The sequence below is a fragment of the Mustela lutreola genome, chromosome 6 (assembly GCF_030435805.1).
Source record: "Mustela lutreola isolate mMusLut2 chromosome 6, mMusLut2.pri, whole genome shotgun sequence".
Classification (NCBI taxonomy): domain Eukaryota; kingdom Metazoa; phylum Chordata; class Mammalia; order Carnivora; family Mustelidae; genus Mustela; species Mustela lutreola.
This window is the reverse complement of record NC_081295.1, coordinates 87,061,393-87,085,327: the sequence shown is the minus strand read 5'-3', so window position 1 is coordinate 87,085,327 and position 23,935 is coordinate 87,061,393. Positions and strand designations below refer to the sequence as shown.

At 38.4% G+C, this 23,935-nt stretch overlaps 1 protein-coding gene across 6 annotated transcripts in view; it reads left to right on the top strand.

The window, feature by feature from the left end:
• The window catches only part of KIF6 (kinesin family member 6), a 518,420-nt gene that overhangs the window by 247,372 nt on the left and 247,113 nt on the right, over window positions 1–23,935 (top strand). The gene's annotated exons all lie outside the window — the stretch shown is intronic.

The following is a 23,935-nucleotide window of genomic DNA, read 5'->3' as shown; positions in this document are numbered from 1 at the left end:
ATTAAAAAGCATCTTGCTGCAAACACCAATTTATCCCATGCCAATGTACCTCTCTCCTTTAATAAATAGATGGCCCATATATTCAAGTTCAAACACTGGAAATGGGAATGAAAGCAGGGATTCAGGGCCTTTCATATCTGCAGCCATGTGGCATATTGGGGGCATGGTGTGGCTCTCGTTTTTTCTCTGATCATGAGCCACGCTGCTGGGTTTTCTTGTTTCTGTGCAACTCACAAAGCATTTATGGAGTGATAATAATGGGCTGGGCCTAAAAGCCAGTGATATTCTCAATTTCCAAATGAGAAATAGAGCTACACAAGATTTTTTCTAAGGGTTTGGTATCATTTCACCTAATCCTCTCCTAACAGAGAAAATGGTAAATAGTAGAGATGATGAAAGTGTTTTCTTTAAACTATTTCATGGCTGTGCCCCTTTAGGCCAGAGGTAGGCCTAAAGCTTGAGGAGCTCTAAGCAAGGTTTCTGCTATAATCAAAGATTTCACTCCTCTAGGATACCATTTTGTAATTCTAGAACACTGTGTTTAATAACAGGAGAGGCTCCTAAGACTTTCCTTGCAAATTCGCTTTATCGCATATATGCAATTCAAGTAAACTACTTGCCCAAAGTCACGTTTTGAAGAATTCCCTGTCACTCCTTGAAATAACTTGGGATAGCTTAGATATGGAGAAACTTCTCCAGGTTGAGTATTCCTTCACTCTGATGCTCCCTTCCCCTCAAAGAAAGGAATTATCAATTATCATCTTTGAAGATGTCTCCTCAGAACTGTGAGCTTCCAGTCAGGGTTCAGCCAGGAAAACAAAAGCATCCTAGGCCTCTCAGCAAAACTTAAACATAGGAGATGTTGTAAGGAGGTGGTATTATAGGAAATAACACAGCACCCCAGAGATCAGGAACAGCAGTGAGCCCTATACTCCTGGGACTGGGGAGAGGATGGTAGAAGCTTATGTCAATAAGGTCTAAGACTAGAGCCGACCAGTGGAGCGAGCTCATGATGAGTGCTGGGGCCAGGGAAGAGCGACAGGTGTTATCAGAGGCGTCATCCTGGCAGGGAGCCTGAGCTGCTCTCTCATATCACTTCCCATCATCCACCCATCAGCCTATTGGCTGAACTGGCCCAGAAACCAGGTGTTAGGAGAGTCAGGGAAGGTAGTTTCCTGTGATGCAGGGTCAAAGAGGGGAAAAATAGAAGTTGGATCCAAGAGCAAAAAGGAAAATGGCCAACATGTCAAATAAATACCAGAGTTTTCTCCAATTCCAATATATCCTATCTGTTGTGCAGGAGGCTCCAGGTAAGGTTAAGATTATGCATGTGCTAGTTTCAAGATGTCCGGTCCCTCCACTGTGCCAAATCTGAAGAATTTTAGAACTGATACAAAGAGACATCTGAATCTCTAGCTATACCGAGGAATTATACATAAATCTCTCAAGGGACTAGGGGCTTCAAGGAATTCCTAGCAGATTGAAGGGTGGGGCCGACCCAGAGCCACCATGGAAAACCTACATCACTCTGCGTGCTGGCACCCTGGAGTGGGAGAAGTGTGGCAATAGCCTGGTACACTTGAGTTTGGTACAGCCCTAGTGGTGAGAGCAATTTGTCCTGTGGATCCCTGTACGTTCCTTCTTCCCTTCTCCATCCAGTGTTTACGTCAGAGTTTAGGATGGAGAAACAGGGAAAGGCTCCAGGTAGCTGATGATATCCAGAATAATTTGGGGGCCTAAAAAGCTCTGAAGTGAGCAGTTGTCCTCAGCTCTGCCTGTCCCCCGTTCCCACTGAAAGTGGCAAGGAGCACAAGCACCCACTGCTGCTTAGCCCCTCCTCCAGGACCAGCTGCCATCGCAGAGAGTCTAGAAAAGATGAGCTCACAGTCGGAAACAACCAGAAATAGAAGGACTGCTGACTTGGAAAAAGACCAGAACAAGGAGTCTAGTCTAAGCTTGGAGGGCTTCAGAACCAAACATGATAGGAAGAGTGATTAATACCTTTGGAGATGTAAAAGAAGGCATTACATCCATGAAACAACAGGATTTTTATTTTTATAAAACAGACTCAAGAGGAAATCTGAAAAATGAAAAAATGTAATTGTTACCATTAAGAACTTAAAGGATGGCTCAGGGGCAGCATGAAAAAACAGAGGGACAAATTAGTCAGCTAGGACTACTTAGCAAGGCTAAGGAATTCTTCCATAATATAAGATGAAAGGGTAAAGAGAAAGTTGAAAAGAAAAGAATCTTGAAGAATAGCTCTAGCTTTACCAATATCTAACAAAGAGACGTTTTTTAAAGGAGAAATAGAGGTAACACAGAGGAGCCAATGGTTAAATAAATATTCTCTTAAGAATTTCTTAGAACTAAGAAAAAAAAAAAAAAAGACTTAATAATGGAAAGGTTACCATGTACTAAGCTGTATAATAATGTAGAAAAATTTTAAGACCTCAAAGTATAGGAAAGAATCCTAAAAGTTATCAAAGAAGAAAAATATCATTTACAATGAAGAATCTGATTTAGAGCAAACTTCTCATCAGCCTCTCTGGAGACAGGAACCTCTGGACCTCTGGTGCCAAAAAACAAAACAGGACTTTGAATGGAGATTTCTGTATCTACCCAAATTAGCATTCAAATGCAAATGCGAAACAATGCCTTTTTCAGACATACCAGCTTTGAGAAAGTTAGCCACCCCAGTCCCTTTCTAGAAGAGATTACAACAGACTACATTTTCACAAAAAGAAAAATGCTACAAAGTATAAAAAACAATGAGCAGATGTTATTTCTTTACAATACTTAATATTGTATTATATTTACATTGTCTCTTTTACTGACTTGCCACTTCCCACATACACAGATGTTGTTGTTTAAAAATTATTGACAACAATCAAATTTGCCATTCACAGAAGTTTGGGAGGGTAGACTGGAGAGAAATAAAAATGGGACAACTGTTTTAAAATATTGACAGACTCTTGGATGTAGTTGGTTTCCTTTGATCCACAGGTAGCAATACATATACACATGTCAATTGAACAGATTCTCTATATACAGTGTGTAGTGTTGTCTTTAGTTTTTCTGGGCAGTTGGTTCATTCATTCATTCAACATTTATTATTCATCTAGTGTTTATAAAACTCCACCCTAGGCCTTGAGAGATGAACACAAGATGAACAAAACCTAGAGCTGGCTCTCAAAGGGTTCACAATTTACTGGCACTGACAGACACAGCACAAGTAATCACGATGCAAAATGTAAGTGTTATGAGAACAGATAAATAAAACACGAGATTGGGAAGATAGTACGGATTAATTTTGAGTTCAGGATCCTCATGTAAAATTAGTTTGTGTGCTTCCGCCGTTCCCAGTGAAATGACTTCTCTGCTGACAAGCTAAGTATACCATATAGCATTACATCTTATTAATGACTTTTGATGAGCAGCGAGAGAGAACAAATGTGGCAAAAGGTTATACCTACTCTGCCAAAGCAAAGCACAGGGGTTCACAACCATCTGGTGCTCCACCTTGGGTGCTTGTTCATACTGATAGTAAAGATTTTTCAGATAATGTGGGGTTTTGTTATGGTTTTCATTCTATTGTTGTTACAGTTATGTTTTACCAGAATCCACTGGATTGAATATTGGCACAACTTAAAATTCATCAGACTTTAGAGTTCTGTATCATCATAAAATCAAAGAGAGAAATTAAAATTTGCCTGACATGTGGCACTGCTATTTAATATCATTAGTCTGTGCTGCTTTGTCTTCTGGGGATGCTGGACATTAATTCAGGAGTATGAATTCGATCTAGCCTCTCATTGTGCCTGGACTCCATGGATGGTGAGGGTAGGAGGCGGATAGTGCTGTTGGAGAGAAGAGTCCCATGACTTGGCAGGACAGAATGGCAGAAATGTAGTGGCTTTGGTCTACTTTCTCTGTCCTGCTGTCCTGCTGTTCCCAGGCTTTATGCTGATCGCATGACATTCCTATCAGAGATTCTATGAAGGATATTAGAAAGCAGATATTTAATACATAACCTATTCTATATTCTATGTTATGTGCACTGAACACTTTGGAGATGTCTGTGAATATCTAGCCCTATCAGATTTTTTGAACTGTTTCCTAACATTCTGGCTCTTAATGTAAATATTTGTTGCATTGACTCGGATGCTTCAACTGAGGAGGCTTACAGATGTCAGCCTCCAGTTATTCTGATATTTTTAGTTTACATCTTTTTTTTTTTTTTTTTGGCCTGTGTAAATTTGAGAAGAGACAGCTGGATGAAGGCTGGATAGCCAAGTTAATGTTTATACAGAGCTTCTTGGGTGAAGATTTGATTCTGATTGATTCTCTAAACACATACCTCTTTTTTTCTCTGGTTTAAAAAAATAATAATAAGCCTGTAGATCTCTGGTTAAGATGGAAGTATTATATCCTGGCCCAAGTCTAAATAGTAGAATATTTTCTGCATAGCAACATTTTACCTTTGAGATGGAATTGAACTGGATCTTATGGGCTCAACTCTGCCCAAAGTAAACTTCTGGATCCTTTTGTTGTTTTTTTTTTTCTGTTTTCCTGTCAGCCTTATTGAGACATAATTGACATATAACATTGTGTAAGTTTAAGGTATACAGTGTGATGAATTAATATATGTATATATTGTGAAATGATACCACAATATGGTTAGTTACACATCTATCACCTCATGTGTGTTTGTGTGTGTGTCTGTGTGTTAAGCACCTAAAGATCTACTCTCTTAGCAACTTTCAAGTACACAGTACAGTATTGTTAACTATAGTCACCATGCTATATACTAGATTCCAGAACTTACTCATCATATAACTTGAAGTTTTTGCCTTTTCGACCAACATCTCCCCCGTTTCCTCTTCCTCCCAGTTCCTGGCAAACACCAGTCTAGTCTCCATTTCTCTGGGTCCAGCTTTTTATTTTTCACACATACGTGACTTTATATAGTATTGGTCTTCCCCTGGCTTGTTTCTCTTAGTTATTTTTTGCAAGTCAGTCCTTCATCCTGAATTTATTGAGCACCTACTCGATGCTAATCATTTTAATAGGTACTTTTGGCTTTTCAGGAATATAGGGCATGTAAAAAAATTCTAAGCAGTGACAGTTTTATCGGGGACATAGTGTATATAAACAAATGCACACAGTTACACACACACATGCACATATAAAACAGGGAATAAGATAGCATATTAGTGAAAAGAATAAATGGACACTAAGAACTGTAAAACCTTAATTATAGTTCTAATTCTACTTGTATTAGGTTTTTAATGACTCTCTAGATTTGGGTTTCCTTGTATATAAAGTAAGAGAAGTGGACTAAATGCTATCTGGGCCTCTTTCAGCTCCATGTTTTTAAATGTCATATCAACTTATTACACATGGTTTAATATGTTATTTATTCATTATCTATGATAATGAAAAGCTCAATCATGTAGGAATTCAGAAATGGGGAAGTCATTACAAGTATCACCACTGAGGAAGCTAAATAAGCCTTAAAGGACGTCAAGAGGAAGAAGGTACCTCACTAAGAGAAAGAGGAGAGACCACATAAAGGAAGGTGCTGAGAGGGAAAGAGCATAGTGTCTGTGAGTGCATGCATGTGCGTGTGCACGTGTGTGCATGTGTTGGGGGGCAGGGGACAGTGGCAAGAAACCAGAATGGAGGCTTGCATGTAAGAGGCACTCCCTAATGAGGATCTGGATGAAACTGGCCTGGCAGGAGCCAAGGGTTCTCCTGGTAGAATTGAAGAATAGGGTTAGACACTTAAGCAGTAATCTCATGATGAGTTATGAACACCATGTGTAGAGGAGCTACTGCTTTATTTAATTGGGACTAGGAAACATTGTGCTTGGGAGTACTGCAATTCATTCATTTATATAATAATGTTTATTATGCTCTTCCTTTGTTCTAGGCACTGTTCTAAGTGCCAGAGATATAGAAATGAACAAAACAAAGTCCTTGCACTCATGGAGCTTACATTCTGGTGGGGAGAGAGATCATATACAAGATAAAGAACTAAAATACAGAGCATTTCAGAGAGTAGAAAGTGCAAAAAGAAAAATAAAACAGGAGTTGCAATTTATAGGATAAAGATTTTTTTTTTAATGGTTGCTTATAGCAACAAGTAGATGTGATAGCAACAAATAAAATGAGCAGAAGTGAGAAACCAGGATGATATTACCATTAGGTATAGAGTGATGAGGATTAAAAGGCTCCAGTAATGACAGTGAATACAGAGGACGAGACAAATGTGAGATACTTTATTGAGGAAAAATCAATAGCAGTGATGACTACCAATATAAAAGATAAAGAAGGAAGAATAGTAAAAGGTCAAGACTTTGGGTGAATTATCAAAGGTTAGAAAAAGAAGCTTGTTGAAGTGGCACCTGGGTGGTTCACTTGGTTCAGCGTCTGCCTTTGGCTCAGGTCATGATCCCAGTGTCCTGGGATCAAGCCCCACATCAGGTTCCCTGCTCAGCAGAGTCTGTTTCTCCCTCTCCCTCTACTGTTCCTTCCTGCTCATGCTTTCTCTCTCTCTATCAAATAAATAAATTTTTTTTTTAAAAAGCTGGTTAAGGATAAGAAATTTTCAGTTCCTGACATGATGAAGGAATATACAATATACAGAACTTTTAAAGTTCTGGAACTTTACAAGAAGGTTGAGGCTAAAGACTTAAATTTTGGAATGACTCATACTGAGTTGATTTAATGCTGAAGTCAAGTCCATAAGCCAGCTTAGAAATTCCCTGATATGATTTGAAATGTGCAGTAATCAGGATCAACAAGACCATGTCTCGCTACATTCAAATTTACTGTAGGCAGCTTGCCAACTCAATTTACCTTTGTACTTGGCCACATCATATCCATTCCCTCCTTTATGTCGATGTACATATAATTAGATATTCCATTCTTGGTTATTTTCCAATGGGAAAAAATTCTCCTTTATGACTCATAGTGTTAATAATAAACAGTATAGGAAGATGAGACATTAAAAGGATAAAAAGGGAATATTATGAACAACTTATAACAATATATTTACTAACATAAATCTGACAGATTTTGAAGGTACAGACTACTAAGGAGAAATAGAGGAACTTAATAGTCCTATATCTACCTAAGAAAATGAATTTGTAATAAAAGCCTACCAACAAAGAAAACTGCAGGCCCAGATAGCATCACTGTAAATCCTGCCAAACATTTAGGGAATAAATAATACCAATTCTACACAAACTTTTTTCAGGAAACAGAGGAGGGAACAATTCCCAACTCATTTTATAGGCCAGTGTTGCCCTAATATCTTAAGTAGACAAATACATTCACGAAAAAAGAAAACCAGAAACCAACACCCCCTATGAGTAAAAATGTTAAAAAAATATTTGCAACTTGAGTATACCAAACATAAAAAAATTAATAAATCATAACCAAGTGGGGATTATTTCAGGAATGCAAGACTGGTTTAACATTCAAAAATCAATCAATGAAATTCACCATGTCAACAAACTAACAACAACAACTAACAACAAATATTTGATCATCTCAGTAGATGCAGGCAAGCATTATACAAACTTTGACATCCACTCATGGTGAGAGAATAGAAGGGAACTTCTATCACCTAAAAAGTATATTTACAAAAAACAATAGAGCTAATTTAGCAATTGACAGTAAAAGAAAGAATTCTTTCCCCCTAAAATGGGAAATGAGGCAAGGATGTCTTTTCTCACCTCTTCAACATTGTACTAAGAGATCTAGTCAGTGCAATACAGCAACAAAAATAAATAAAACACATAAAGGATTAGGAAGGAAATAATAGAAATATATTTATTCACAGACAATATGTTTGTCTATGTAGAAAACTCAAAAAAAAAAAAAAAAATCCAGAAAATAAAAAGGCAACTGGAACTAATAGATGAGGTTAGCAAGATTGTAAGATACAAGGTAAATATACAAACTCAATTATATTTCTATATACTAATAATGAACAACTGGAAATTTAAATAAATCCAGCATCATTTATAATATCATCAAAACCCGAAATACTTAGTGGTAAATCTAACAAAATATGTACAGGATTCATATGCTGAAAATGATAAAACATTGATGAAGAAATTAAAAAATGCTTAAGTAAAGGCAAAAATATACTAGTACATGGATTGGGCTATTTAATGCTATAATGTCAGTTCTTCCAAAATTGATCTGGAGATTTAATGTAATCCCAACCCAAATTCCAGCACGCTTTTTGTTTGTGTATGGAAATTGGCAAGTTGCTTCTAAAATTCACAGAATTGCAAAGGACCTAGAATAGGTAAAATGACTTTGTAGAAGAAAAACAATCCATAATTTACACTATATACAAACATTTGAAATGAATCATAGCTCTCAATATACAATGTAAGATATAAAACCTCTAAAAGAAAAGATAGAAAACCTTTGTGACCTTGAGTTGGGCAAAACCTGTATAGGACATAGGAAGCACAAACCATAAAAGAAAAAAAAAGATAAATTGGACTCCATCAAAATCTAAAAAAACCTACTCTTTGAAACCCACTTTAAAAATGATCACAATTCAATAATAAAAAAACAAACAATAATATGTACAAAATATTTGAGCAGACGTATATCAAAGATAAATGGCAAAAAAGGATGTAAGGTCAACATAATTAGTCATTAGGGAAATCAAATTAAAACCTTAGTGTAATGATACTATACAGTTTTTAGAATAGCTTTTTAAAACTAGCCATAGTCAACGCTGGTAAGGATGAGACCCTGAAACTTTCTTACTTTGCTGGTGGGGATGTTACAAGTGGGAGTCCCCGCTTTGGAAAAACAGTTTTGCAATTTCTGATAACATTAAATATTATACTTACCATAAACTTCAGCAATCCCATTACTAGGAATTTTTCTATGAGAAATGAAAGCATATGCCCACTCAAAGACTTCTACATGAATATTTACAGCAACTCTCCTCAAAATCTCCCAGAACTGGAACCATCCTAAATCAGTGAGTGGTTAAGCAAATGGCTGTACAGCCATATAGTTGAATCACACCCAGCAGTAAAAATGGAGTAAACTATTGATGCATTCAGCAACTTGGATGAATCTCAAAAGCATTATGCTAAGTAACAGAAGCCAGATACAGAAGGCTACATACCATATGATTCTATTTATGGGACATTCTGTAAAAGGCAAAAGTATAATAAGAGAAATCATATTAGTGGTTTCCAAGGTTGCTGGTGGGGGCCAGTAGGAACTGATTACAGAGGAGCAAGAGGGAATTGTTTAGGGTGATAGAAATATTCTATATCTTGATTTTAGTGGTGGTTACATAACTATACACACTTGTCAAAATGCATAGTCTACACATCTAGAAAAGGTGAATTAAAAATTTTACTACCTGTAAATTTAACCTCAACTAACCTGACCTTTAAAGACAACTTGAAAAATCTGTATGATAAAGGGTAATATAAAATTTTAAAACCAATCACTAAATACAGCAAAGCCAAGTAAAACAAAACCATACAGTGAGGAATTTTCCTTAGGTAAAACTGTGCTGTAGTTAGTTTAATAATAGAAACTTATCTTTGACTATAAGCCCCTCGTTTCACAGAGACATATCTTTTTACCATTAATTACTGCATGCCCAAATTGAGGAGGACTTCCTCAGTCTCCTGCTCTGCTACCAATCTGAGTATTTCCCCACCCCTCCTTCCTTCCTGTTGCAGTCATGTGTCTCCTCTCCTGCTTAGAGCTCCCCTCACCAAACGTGCTCTCAGTCCCAGTCCCTTCTGCCATCTCAGGAACATCCTTTAGCCTTCTTTTTAATCTTCAAGTTTTTCTTATATGTATATATGTATATGTGTATATGTATATGTATGTGTGTGTGTGTGTGTGTGTGTGTGTGTGTGTGTGTGTGTCTCCTTTTCTTCTTGAAGCTCAACTACACCAAGAAGTTGCTTTCACTCACAGTGTCCATTCCCTTCCGTCATCCTCAACACCCTCCGATCTGGCTTTTACTGCCTCCCGCTGAAGAGCCATAACTCTTACAGTTACTGATGACCTACATGTGGACAAATGTAATGGGTCAATTTCAATCCTCATCTCTCTTGACCTGTTGGCAGCATTCACCATTATTAACAACCCTCTCACTGACACACTGTCTTCTTGGGACCTTCCCCTCCCCTGATGCTCTTTGGCTTCCCTGGCACATTCTCCTCCTTTCGTGTTGGCATTCCTTAAAGTACTATTGCAGGGCCTCCCCTTCTCTCTCTACTTTATATTTTTTCCTAGGTGATCTCATCAACAGCCACACACCCCTGGTGACTCTGATTTATTTTTCTAGCCCACATTTTTTCTCCTCTGAATGCCACACTTATCAATTGCATTGCCTACCTGCCAGCACACTCTGAACTCCACCTGCCCCCAACTGAACTCTGATCTTTCTCCAGACCTGATCTCTGCCGCTGTATACCCATTAGTCATTGTCACAGCCAGCCCTATAATTTCCCCAGCCAGAAACGTGGAAATTACCTGTGACCGTACTTTTCTTCTCACCCCCATCCCTGGCAAATCCAACCCATTGGTAAGTCCTTTTGATTCTTCAAAGCGTGTCTTAAATCAGACAACTTCACACCCACTCAGCCACCATCTTTTCACTACTAAAATGCTGCCATAATAGGATTTCCTGAATCTACTTTGCTCCCTACTTTGCTTCTAATTCTTTTTTTGTGTGTGCAGCCAGAATATTCTCTCTCTCTCTCTTTTTTTTTTTTTAAGTCAAGTTCTTATCATTTGACTCTTTCTAAGACTCTTCAGTGAATTCTGACTTCCCACCGTTCTTGGGAAGAGACGAGATTTCTTTCTATGATCTGTAAGTGTCTGCCCCATCTGACCCTCTTCTGTGTTTTCAGTCACACTTCACATACATCTCCCCCTTGTCCCCGAGCTTCAACGGCACTAGCCTTTTGGTTCCTTGAATATTTCATTCCGTCTCTTACCCTGGGGCCTTTGCACTTGGAATTGCCTCTGCCTTCTGATTGGGATGACCTGTGTGTACATGGGACACACACACATACATCTTGATTGGTTTGTTCTACTCCTCCTCCAAATCTCGGTTTAAATTCTCCCTCCTTGGTTGATCTGCAGCCCCAACTAAATCATGACAGGTTTTCACCTTTTCTGTACATTTCTGTCAGAATACTTATCTCTGGTTAGAATCATGTACCTGGGGTGTTGTTTGGTTGCTATCTGTTGTCCTCCACCACACTGAAAGTCATTTGAGGCTATGTCTGCTTACAGTGAAGATACACAGCACCTTAATTTGTATCATTTTGTGGCACATAATCAAATAATATGCAGTGAATATTAATACAGCAAAGAATACACATAAGCTACATTATGCAGGAAAAAGCTTGAGAGGTATTTGACCCGTTCATGAACACTTAATTGCACAATTTGAGAGATGGAGCTACTGAAATCCATCCATGCAAGCATGTATCACCCTGAGCAGATGAGGCCTTAGTTTGGTGTGCAGTTTACCAAATGGGAAGTGGTTCCTGCAGTGACAGGGTCACTCCTACTCCTCAGGAGTTCCCAGATTGCTCTTGCTGGGCTTATTGCTCCTGTTGGGAAATAATGCCATCCTTCCAGACTGAAACAGTTGGTTAAGCTGGCAGCTGTGCTGGAGTTGACCCTCAGAGAGTAGGCCTTCACTTTCCATCCTTGGGGCTATCTATACTCTGTGTTGGGGCTCATTTGGAGATTGTTATCTGATGGGATTTTTTTTGTTTATTCTTTGTCAAGTTAAATAATTTAAGACTAAATATAGTTTAAAATCAAGCACATTGTATTATCAGAAGCACAGACACAGAATTTGTTTCAAAAGAATGGATCTGTACTAATAAAAGCTTCCTTGATGCCCAGACTTCTACTTGGACATATAAATGAATATACGTGAAGGAAGAGTTCTAAATCTTCATTTTCCCATCAAATAAATCTCACTTTGAAGTAATTTATACTTTCATTCATTCTTTCTAGTGAAGAAACCCTCACTGGGTACCAACGATCCCATGTCATGGGACCTGTTAGGACCTCGGAGCCAGGGGCAGATGACCAGACGTACATGCTTCCTGGTGATGCTGAGCTGCTGTCAGAGACGCTTGGGTCCAAGATGGGGAGGGGAGTTTTTGTAAGGGGCAGGGGAACAGAAGAAAGACTTTATAGAGGAAGTGACACACAGAAAACCCATCAGTGCTTTCATCCTCTTGCAGTAAGCATTTCAAGGTGACTTCAGGAGAAGTCATTTCCACCACAGTTAACTTGAAGTTAAGATTTTTTTTTATTCGACTAGTCTAATAAAAGTTTAATTGGGTTCAGTTCCTCAATTTGTTTGAACTGGATTAAAACCATAAAATAGATTTCAACTCCAGATATAGTGGCTCTCCTGAACCTAAAATTTGATAACTTGTTCCCCAAGGTATGGGACAAAATGATTAAAATCAAGACCATCCCATAGAATTTGAGATATACCATCACCATGATTGTAAGTCTTGTACTGTACCCTCAGACTATTAGAGAAATGAGATGAAGCAGACAAAAAAATAAATAAATCCCCACAATATTGGAGTTAATATAGTTCTAGTGAGAATTAGATACCAAGCCAGTCTTTTGGGGGAGAATCTCTTGTCAGTACTTAACTCTGGATACTTTATCCTTTTTATATTCAGTTTATTGTCACTGGCCTCCAGAGTGGTTTTATTTGTCAAGCTGTTATTAAAAATATGCTTCAAAATCATAACTTATGCTGTGTAAGTCCTATGACATGACGAGCTATCCTGATTGGTCTGTGGAAGAGTCTTCACTGTGGAGGCAGGGAGGAATGGATTTCAGGAAACCATGCTCCCCAAGGATGGAAGAGAGAGAGAGAAGGTTGTGGGGAGAGAGAAACAATGGGGGAGAGAAAGAGAGAAGCCCAGGCAGGAGTCTGAACAATCTCTTGAAAATTGTTTGAAACATGACTGAACTTTTTCCTGCACCAGATTGCCCATCAGAAAATGAAAAGTCTCAAGAAAGTTTGTGCCTAATTTCTTGTCATTATGGATGAAATTATCCTGTTGACAGCGATATGGATTATCTCTGATTCTCCAGAATCTAGTCCCAGGACCTGCTGGGGCTGCCTGTGGTCTGGCCCCTGGCAACTGCTGGGACCTGTTCCCACCTCCATCCTCTCTCCCCCTGGCCTCCTCATCAGGAAATGCTCCTGAAATGCTCCTCCCTCACTTCATTACTCAAGTGTCACAGTATCAGGAAGACTTCCTTCCCAGGCCACCTTATCTAAAACACACCTTCCCATTACTCTTTATCCCCTGTATATGGAGTTATTTTTCTTCGTAGCAGCAACAGGATTTTTAATGTTTCATTGTCCATTGTCTGTCTCTGCCTCTCTGCCTACTTTGTGAGACCTTGGTCTTCGTCTGTGTTGTTTGCCATTATGTCCCTGTCACCTAAAACAGTACCAGGCCCATGAAGATAATGTGGTGAATGAACTGGTCAACACTCTGTGGGGGGTCTGAGTTCCATCTCTGGCTTTTTTTTTTTTTTTTTAAGATTTTATGTATTTATTTATTTATTTAGAGAGAGCATGAGCAGATCTCTGGAGACTCCAGGCTGAGCAAAGAGCCCAATGCGGTGCTTGTTCCCATGACCCAGAGATCATGACCTGAGCCAAAATCACACTCAACTGATTGAGCCACGCAGTGCCAACTGACACCCACCCCTTCCCTGGCTTTTTACCTCTCCAGGGCCCCACTCAGAGCAGCCCCTACATGTTGTGTGTGAGCAGGGCCCCTCAGAACTAGTCTCTGTGGATAGAAAGCACTTCCTGACATTCATATTCAACTTCACTGGTTTGGGATCCACGGTCTGCTAGGTCTTTGAAGGATTTATCAGTGTGAATGATGAGGAATTATTTGCAATATTCAGAATTTGGCCCACAACTATTTTTTGAACTTTGTCCAGAGTTACCGAGATCAGGCAGAGAAAATTTATTGGAAGGAACTGAGTCAAGAGACTCGAATTCTAATTGTGACCTGTCTTCTAGCCTGCTGAGATGCGTTACTTAAAATGTTCACTCCACCTCAATTTTCTAATTTTAGGTGTGTGACCTTGGGCAAATTATATCATCTCTGTGTGTCCCAGGTATTAATCTGTTGTAACAGAGGAATAATGGTATCTAACCACAGTGCTGTTCTGAGGGTTGATAAATAAACCCGTGTTATGCATTGAACACAATTATTATTATTATTATTATTATTATTATTTCCCTATGATTCTTTGATATAATTTTTACTGGTGCTGAAGAATCTACTTATATTTTGTCAGGCTTCTTTACTTAGAAATGAAGAAGCAAACCACATTTTAGTATCTCTCTTTAGAATCTATATGCAGTCACACATTCATACACAAAGGAGTCCCAGAAGGAAACACCACAAAAATGTTATTTGAATTACCAGGTTTTTGCTTTTGCTTTCTAGTTCTTTTTACTTGACTCTATTTCCTAAAATTTCTGTGGAAAATTAAAGTTTACTTTTAAAAGAACAAATGTCTCCTGTCTATTTTACAGCTCCAAGTGGCAAAATAAGGTCATTTCACCTAATTAATGAACAGCAGAAAAAAATGTCCTTCTTTGTTAACTCTACTTTTACACTAAATTTCACAGCTGAATTAAAAGCAAATGTTCTCTCTTGGCATATTGCAAATTATTGCACAACCCACATACTTGGTCCTGAGATCTAAATTACATCTGCTTCTGGAATTTTAACTTTAGTTTTATAGTTAATATTCATATTATTTTTTGTATATTTGGGCTATAATATTGTGTATTATTAATCAGTCACTTCAGAGTGCTGCTTTTCTTAGACAGTTGATCTAAGACTGTATATTTAAATGGCTAAATAAAACAAAACCTATAAATTACCAGAATGGAATGTTCATAAAATGCTTCCAAATTGGACTTGCTTGCTTTGCATCTTCCTGTCCACTTCCTTAACCATAACAGTGCTCTACATACTCCAAAAGTGAGAACAATTTGTTGAAACTTTCCAGATAATTTGGAAAATTAAAGATAAAGTAGCAGCCTGAATCATAAAGAGAACCGATGCCTAAAGTTTTTATTTGTATTTAAAGTAACATTATAAATTAGAATAAAATCTTTGTAAATGTATGTATGTAATTTTACACTATGTATACACTTATGTGTATAAGTATATAAGGGACGTGTACTTAACAGAAATTCTGAAAAACAGAGACAGACAAATAAAAAAGCCATCTGTATATGCACAGGCCCATATCTGAGTGCATGAGCATCATGCCAGAGGGAAAAGCAAATGCTTTTCTCTTGAATGTTGTTGGTGAAGGCTTTTCCCCCAGGTGACTTTGCCAGCCACTTGTAGATGTTTTATCCAATATTAAGGCATATCCTGCAAGCCCCTGTTCTCTCTCCCCCATCCCTTTTCTTCAGGATCCCCACTAGCTGGAATTCCCCACATCTCTCTGTGGAAGTTAAATGTGAATAGTTTAATTTGTTTTAATAACTTCATACTTCTTTCAGGTACTTCCCAGTTGTTTTTATTTTTGAGTCCCCTATTCTTTCTTTCCAATGCCGGAATTGTCAACAAAGCCTTCTGTTTCCCATTTTCTGAATTTAGCATTTCAACATCTGTATAATAGCTCTACTAAAAATACTCAAACATACAATTGTTAGTGAACATCCTAAAATCTTATAAATGGGCAAGATAGATTGAGTTGAGATTTTGTAGCTGTCATTACTGAGAAAAATTTTGTTTGATTACTTGTTTTTTGGGGGGCAAAGGGAGGCTAACTTGTCTTATGACCTTAAGAACCTAACCTTTGGGTATGTCTTGTAATATAGCTCATTTGCTTACAAATCTGTGGACTCCTGAGAGTTCCAAGAGAACAGTTGGTCTTGGCTTTTTTGAGGCTAGGGAGAGGACATGTAAAGATTTCTCCTTTTATTCTAATCCTTGGCCCTGCTTCAGCTGAAAATTGGCGATTCAGTTCTATCTGGGACTTAATTGTCAATCCCTGAGTATTATTAAGCACATCACAGCACTAGGCTAGAAGCTGCAAAGATGTAGAAGCATAAAGCACGGTGCCTGGCCAGAGGGAACTATGTGAGGACATGTGACATCTGCTTTTGAAAAAACAACAACAAAAAAAAACAAATTAAAGATTAAAACATATAAATGGTTATGTACAGAATAAGCAATAACAACCAGGAGCATAAAGGACTTAATGAAAAGAAAGATTAATTAATTACCCAAATAACTGTCTGTATAGATCCAGCTTTCTTAATAAAATGTAAAAGTGGCCTGCCTGAGGAATTGTCCAAACTCAATATGAAGGAAAACTCTTAAGGACTCTCAGAACTGCTACCAAGTTGCGTGGAATCTAGAATTAGACAACTGGCTTTTATTTTTCAGCTTCTCTATACAGTATGGACACCCATGCTTCTTCTCTGTGTCCAGGATGGATAGCCATGCCCCCTGCCATTCAGATAAAGATCTGAGAACTTGTGAGAAAATCCAACAACTTTTTTATACATTAATGAACCCCAGCACAGGACATCCCAGTGCCAGTAAAGTTAAGAATGCTCCCAAATGGAACAGGGGTAATTTGTGTCATTCACTGGACTATGAAATGGTGACTATTTTGTATTCAGCTGAACATTGGTATAAATCCTACTTCTTTTTTAATTCTATACCTATTGATAATGGTAGTTCGACAGACCCTTTTAGTTTGGCACAATATCATGGAGAATTGTCTCCAAATAACATAAATCTGAGTTCATGGTATACCTCCAACTCCCAACAGAGGCACACCAAAATAAAATGTAAGATGCCTCATGCAAGTATTCTGTTTCTACCTCCAAATGATGATAGGCTTTCTTATAGAAACCCTGCTTTATAGTCTGCCTTTACATCCTTATCGGTGAAGGACAAACATCCCCCAAGACCATACAAGGACAGGCTCTTAGCCTACCCTGATTGGCCTAGCAGACAACCTGTCCAAATTCTAGAAGACCTAACTCTAAGGAGCTAAGCTCAGTCATGACTCAAGACTGGGTGTTTTTGTACTTTATTCCTCTGAGTACAACATACCTTGTTTATTGTACTTTGCTTTATGGCACTGCACTTTGCAGATGTTGCATTTTTTACAGATTGAAGATTCATCACATGCTACATCAAGCAAGTCTACTGGCACCATTTTTCCAACAGTATTTGCTCCCTTCATATCTCTGTATCACATTTTAGTAATTCTTACAATATTTCAAATGTTTTCCGTATTATTTAATTTCTTATGGTGCCCTGTGGTTAGTGTTCTTTGGTATTACTATTGTAATTGTTTGGGCACACCACAAATCATACCCATGTCAGATGGCAAACTTAAATCGACAAATGTGGTATGTGTTCTGAGTGCTCTACCAACCAGCTGGAATACCCATCTCTTTTCCTCCCCTTGGAATTCCCTATTCCTGGAGACACAACAATATTGAAACTAGACCAGTTAATACCCCAACAGTAGCTTCTAAGTATTCAAGTGAAAGGAAGAGTCACATGTCTCTCACTTAAAATGAAAGGCTAGAAATGATTAAGCTTAATGAGGAAGACATACCAAAAGCCTAAACAGGCCAAAAACTAGGTCTCTTACACCAAACAGTTAGCCAAGTTGTGAATGTGAATGGAAAGTTCTTGAAAGAAATTAAAAGTGCTACTCCAGTGAACACACAAATGATTACTGATATGGAGAAGATTTTAGTTCTCTGGGTAGAGATTAAACTCGCCACAGCATTCCTTTCAGACAAAGCCTAATCCAGAGCAAGACCCTAATTCCAGTTCTATGAAGGCTGAGAGAGGTGGGGAAGATACAGGAGAAAGGTTTGAAAGCGTGAGGTTGGCTCATGAGGGTTAATGAAAGAAGCTGCCTCCATAACACAAGTGCAAGGGAAGCAGCAGGTGCTGGGGTAGAAGCTGCAGTGAGTTCTCCAGAAGATCTACCTATGCTAATTGTTGAAAGTGGTTACACTAAACAACAGATTGGAAGAAGATGCCATCTAGGACTTTTATAGCTAGAGAGGAGAAGTTAGTGCCTGGCTTCAAAGCTTCTAAGGACAGTCTGACTCTCCCATTAGAGGCTAATACAGCTGATGACTTTCATTTGAAGCCAATTCTCACTTACCATTCTGAAAATCCTAAGGCCCCTAAGAATTATGTTGATTATGCTAAATCCACTCTCCCTGTGCTCTGTAAATGGAACAAACCCTGAATGACAGCACATCTGTTTACTGAATATTTTAAGCTTTAGCTAAGATCTACTACTCAAAAGAAGTGATTCCTTTCAAAATATTACTGCTCATTGACAATGCACCTGGTCACTCAGGAGCTCTGATGGAGACGTTTAATGAGATTAATGTTGTTTTCATGCCAGCTAATACAACATCCATTCTGCAGCCCACAGATCATAGAGCCATTTTTACTTTCAAGACTTATTCTTTAAGAAATACACTTCATAAGGCTATAGCTGCTATGGATAGTGATTTCTATGATAGATCTTGGCAAAGTCAAATGAAAACCTTCTGAAAAGGACTCACCATTCTAGATACCATTAAGAAACATTTGTGATTCCTGGGAAGAGGTCAAAATATCAACACGAATAGGAGTTTGGAAAAAGTTGATTCTAACCTTCATGGAGGACTTTGAGGAATTCAAGATTTCAGAGGAGGAAGCAACTGAAGGTGGGGGGTAAATACCAAGAGAACTAGAATCAGAAGTGGAGCCTGAAGATGAGACTGAGTTGCTACAATCTCACGATGAAACTTGAACTGATGAGGAGTTGCTTCTTAAGGATGAGAAAAGAAAGTGGTTTCTTGAGATCTGTCCCTGGTGAAGATGCTGTGAAGATTATTAAAATGACACCAAAAGGATTTAGAATCTTCCATAAGCATAGTTGATAAAGTAGTGGCAGAGTTTGAGAGAATTGGCTCCAATTTTGAAAGACATTCTACTGTGGGTAAAATGCTATCAAACAGCATCTCATGCTACACAGAAATTTTTCATGAAAGGAAAGGTCAATCAATGTGGCAAACTTCATTATTGTTTGATTTTAAGAAGTTGGCACAGCCACTCCAGTCTTCAGTACCCATGACCCTGCTCAGTCAGCACCATCAACATTAGAAAATACTCTCCACCAGCAAAAATATTGTAACTCACTGAGATCTCAGATGACTAACACTTTTAAGCCATCAGTATTTTTTTTATTAATTTTTTATTTTTTATAAACATATATTTTTATCCCCAGGGGTACAGGTCTGTGAATCACCAGGTTTACACACTTCACAGCACTCACCAAAGCACATACCCTCCCCAATGTCCATAATCCCACCCCCTTCTCCCAACCCCCCTCCCCCCAGCAGCCCTCAGTTTGTTTTGTGAGATTAAGAGTCACTTATGGTTTGTCTCCCTCCCATCAGTATTTAAATTAAGGTATTTACATTGCCTTTTTAGACATAATGGCATTTCACACTTAAAACACTACAATATAGTGTGAACATAACTCATATACATGGGGAGACCAAAAAAATTCATTTGACTCGTATTCATTCATTTGACTGTATTCCTCATTCTCACTCCCATCCTCCCAGCCTAATTTCCTTATGGTTCTCTCTGTGTCTATCATGAACTGATCATACGGATGACCATAACCTCAGACTCCAGAACTTGTCACTATTAATGTCAAGATAGCTACTGCCGAGTGTATAATTTCTTCAGTTTCCTGGAGGAATAAGATTTCCCCTTCTCATTCATAAACCCACCTTCTACTATCACTGCTTTCCCACTGCTTTGCTCATCCAGGTACTTTCCAGATACTTCATCTAGCATGTGCTGTGCAGAGTTCAGTACTGTATATTTACTTCGCTATAGAATCTGAAACTCTAATTGAAAATTACAGCCACGTTCCCCTTTTTTGTGCATCTCACTTTTTCTCATGTTCCCTGTTTAATAGCCATAACTCTTCCTATAAATGTGGATGAAGAAAGCAACCATCAGGAGACCGAGACATTGCTAGTTATCATAGAAAAGCAGATTAAAATGAGATGCAATTTTTTGCCAATCTTATTGGTATGATATCCCATGTCAGGGAGGGTATGGATGAGCTTCTACACCGGAGGTAGAGTGGACAGGGCCAAAGGTGGGTGGTCCAAAGGACTGGGCCTGGGGTAAATCCCATGTAACATTTTTATCTTGTGCCCTCTTCCTGGACCGCCCTAAAAAGCATTTCTCCAAACTTTTTCAGTGAGTATACTTTTTGGCTCAGTAATTTAATTTCTAGAAATTTGTCCTTAAATGTACAAAGATGTATGTATGAAGTTGTTTTTTACACCATTTATAATAGGGAATTGGGTTTTGATACATTCATTTAATTGACAATAATGCAGTAATTTTCTTTTCTTTCTTTTTTTTTTTGTTTTGTTCTGTTTTGTTTTAAAGATTTTTACTTATTTATTTATTTGACAGAGAGATCACAAGTAGGCAGAGAGGCAGGAAGAGAGAGAGCAGGCTCCTTGCTGAGCAGAGAGCCCGATGCGGGGCTCCATCCCAAGACCCTGAGATCATGACCTGAGCCAAAGGCAGAGGCTTAACCCACTGAGCCACCAAGGCATCCCTGGATTTTGTTTAAGCTTTGCTTTTAGTGATGGACAGTAAAAAACAAAGTATTTTCAGTTATTATTTTTATTAGTTATCTCAGATATAAAAATATGATTATACAACTTGTCAAAAAAAAACCTATTGACTTCAAATCACCATTTTATTCTATTAATATCAGCTGTATACAGAATCAGCTGTGCTCATCTCTATGAGTGGATCTCAATTCAACTTCTCTGGAGAAAAATATACTCTCCATGAGAGTGTGAACTGTGCACATTCATGCTGCTTACTTAACCATAAGTTTCTTAGGGGCAGGCATATTCAATGTATGCAATGTTTGGCATACGTTTGTTATGTTGTCAATAGTAAAAAAAAAAAAAAAAAAAACATTCTTTTACTTCATGAATAAATGCCTATCACAGTATTACAGAGAGGAAAATGCCTTTAAGGGGAATACAATTCATATTTTCAATGTCAGTGAAGATCTGTGTAAATACTGACCTGGGAACACTTCCCAACTATGTGTTCTGTTACTTTGTAACCAAAAAAATGCATTTTTATGTATACACTTACACAGACACGCACACACACACACACACATATACACACTTATAAACTAGTCTAGAATTGTAAACACCAGAATTTCACCATCTTATCTCTGGGTTCTTAAATTAGAGTACTCTTTTTCATTCTGCATACTTTTTGCATTGGGCATGTATCATTTTTTGATCAGATGAAATAACAGTATTTAAATCCTGTTAAAGATATAAAAGTGAAATATTCTCTAGCTCATAACATTTTCCATAAGTTATAATCAAATCACTCAGCAAGCATGCAGTAATAATTATTATAAAAATAAATATCATGTATTGAGCATTTGCTGATAGGCATTTCATTAATTTTTTGTATGCATAATCAGATAAAAACTCCACAATAACTCCATGAGGCAGATAATATGAGGCTAGCAAGATGAGATACAGAATCAGAATGTGAATCCTATTTTGTCTGTCTCCGAAGCTGCTCTTTTGTGGCCCTCGAGCCACAAAGATGTAAGGTGTTGTGATGACTTGCACCTGAATCCTGTTTCTAAGAGGATTACAGGGCAAAATGCATGCCCTGTTCTAGAACTGGCAGGATTTCTCTGTATTGCTCACTGTCGGAAACTAAGGGCTGTCTAGAGTTCTGGGTTGACTTCACTGTTGTTCATTCACTCTGTCATATAGAAATGGTCTTGTCTAGACTGTCCAATAAGAGACAAGGAAAGGATCTATATGTTTTCCCTCGTGAGGAAATGTATCCCCCTTTCTGTCCTAGGGGATTGGCTTCTGAACTAAGATGGAGAACAGGGCCATAAAGTAAATATCCGCCCACTGCTGTTGGCTCATTTTTGGTGTGTTAGAAGTGTATTAACTAGTGCTTGTTTTAATATGAGACAGTTTATGTAGAAGTAACCACAGCTGATAAAACTCAAGAGTTCATGCCAATAATGAAATTCCTCATAGTTCAAGTAATCATGGGGCCACTAACCTATGAGGTAGTTGCTAAGAAACACAGGGACAGATTCTAATTATTCTTATTAGCCACCATTTGGGTCAAATGACTAACTTTTCCAAAGTTCATTCCTTCGTTCTTCTTTGTTATCAGCCAAAGGGGAATAGCGGAAATGTATGGGATTTTTTGTTTGTTTCGGTCAGTATCACTGATTTCACAGAAACATGTTCTCAGAAGACTTCTGTTGACTGTGTCACACAACTAGAAGTTCAGATGGCTGGGGAGAAACCCTGGGATCTCCTCATGCCTAACCTCATAAATGCAGGATGTAGTTTTTTGGGACTCCCTGGGTGACCCTGTCCTGCCCATGACTTCCCCAGGGACCCCTCCAGGTGCTGAGTAGAATCTTCTTCCTTGTATGAGCTAAGCTTTGAACCAAAGCATTGTTGTTTCCTCACTGAGTTAGGAAACAACAGGTTACACATACTTGTTTCTAAAAGATTTGAGTTTGATATTCATGTTTGTTCTGGTTGTTCTTTTCTTGAAAAACACTTTATGACTTTCATAAATATTCTTTGCCGATAATATATAGGTTTGTAATAAGTTATGTGGGTTGGGTTTAGCTGTTGATCCTCTCCTAAGGTAGGATTTCTTCTGATTCTAGCTTAGGTACCCTTCTCTCATGGTTCCGGTTCTTTTTTTTAAAAGATTTTATTTGTTTGTTTGTTTGTTTGTTTTGTTTATGGGGGTTGGGCAGTGGGAGAGAGAGAGAGAGAGAATCTCAAGCAGACTCTGCACTGAGTGTGGAGCTGGACACAGGGCTTGATCCCAGGACCCTGAGATCATGATCTGAGCTGAAATCAAGAATCAGATACCCAACCAACTGAACCACCCAGGCACCCCTCTCCTGGGTCTGGTTCTATCTGTCTAGTTTGAATGTTAACCCATGCTTTTGTTGTTAAGGCAACTTATCTGCTCAGTCCATAAGTGCATTTTTTTTTAAGATTTTATTCATTTATTTGACAGAGAGAGATCACAAGTAGGCAGAGAGGCAGGCAGAGAGAGAGAGAGGAGGAAGCAGGCTCCCTGCTGAGCAGAGAGCCCGATGTGGGACTTGATCCCAGGACCCTGAGACCATGACCTGAGCCAAAGGCAGCGGCTTAACCCACTGAGCCACCCAGCCCCCCATAAGTGCATTTTTAAATCCAGACTTTCTACCACAATTACACTAGCTCAGCAGTGTGTTCAATGGAAGTTTCCTTGCTTTAGCTATTTTTATTTCTGTTTGCTACAGCTCGGCTCTGTACAAAGGCAGGACATCTTAAAGAGTCTGACTTAAATCAGAAAATGCCCAGCAAACAACTTCTGCCTCTGAAAAGGCTGCAGCATCTGAGGCACAAAAAAAAGACTGTATCCTCAGCCCACAGCAGGGGCATTAGATAAAAGAAGGTCCTTTATGCAGGGATGGCCAGGAAGGGACAACAAAGATGAAGTTAGTGACAGACTCTGGCTTTAAGGAGCTTCAGTCTTGTAAGAGAGACACGTACATGAATATCTATACTAAAGGTGAAAGGTAACCCCTGATACAAAATTGCTGGGATAATTGGAAAGGCAGAAATTATGTTTGAGTGGGAAGATCGGGGATGACTTTTAGCAGACTTGTGAATTAAGACAAAATTTAGGAAAGAAAGCTGGGCAGGGAG